This window comes from Gekko japonicus, unplaced genomic scaffold, assembly GCF_001447785.1.
Source record: "Gekko japonicus isolate JY-2015 unplaced genomic scaffold, Gekko_japonicus_V1.1 scaffold1669, whole genome shotgun sequence".
Taxonomy (NCBI): Eukaryota; Metazoa; Chordata; class Lepidosauria; order Squamata; family Gekkonidae; genus Gekko; species Gekko japonicus.
This window is the reverse complement of record NW_015169223.1, coordinates 395284-396233: the sequence shown is the minus strand read 5'-3', so window position 1 is coordinate 396233 and position 950 is coordinate 395284.

Genomic DNA, 950 nt, shown 5'->3' with positions numbered 1-950 from the left:
CCTCTTGTATAAACAATGACACAGCAAGCAGAAAAAATTGCGCTGAAAGCGAAACTTATAATACGAACTGCCAGCACAGCATCGCTGGTCACCAGACTGGAAGTAACCACAGACTTTCCCAAACTGACTGCTGTAGCTTTGCACCCTCTATTGGACCAGATGACCAGCCTTAATCTCAAGCTGGATACGTCGCAAAAGAAACTCAAAGAAATTTCAGCGAGAAAGAAATAATGCGGATGTTCCAGAAGCAACAACAGAAAGCGGAAGATGGACGTGAGAAAGTGGAGGACAAAGACACAGAAGAAGAAGAGGAGAAAGATGGGGAAGGCTGCAATGCTATCTCGAAGAGTCTGGCAAAACTCTCTGATACTGAAGCAGAACTGAAAATTAATTTGGACTTTGATAAGAGGAAAGGAAATTGCAAAATAGATTAACTCTGATAGTCTCTTGTTTATTTTTGATGCATAACTTTAATTTTATGATATTTACACCTTAGTTAAGGAGACTGTGATTGCTTGCTTGACCTTTTTGCATTAGTAATCTTCATGTTCTCCTACTAAGAACAGAGACGTATCAATAACTTTATATGGATCCTTGTTACTCTTTATTTTAGGTTGTTCCATTACCCTGACCCTGTAGTTTTGTAGATTAGAAAATAAAAAAATTAAAAGAAAAATAAAGTGGTGTAATATCAAATTGACCACTAGAGGGAGGAAAACACATGCAGAACAGCCCCGCCCCCTGAAGAAACAGGACAGTACTGCCAGGCTGGGAAATTCCTGGAGATTTGAGGGTGGAGTTTGGGGAGGACAGAGACCTCAGTGGGGTACATAGCCATACCGAATTCAGTGCTGGTTCTTACCTTTAAAGCCTTTTATGGTCAGAGGCAGGGCTCTTTTTGTAGGAAAAGCCCAGCAGGAACTCATTAGCATAATAGGCCACACCCAACA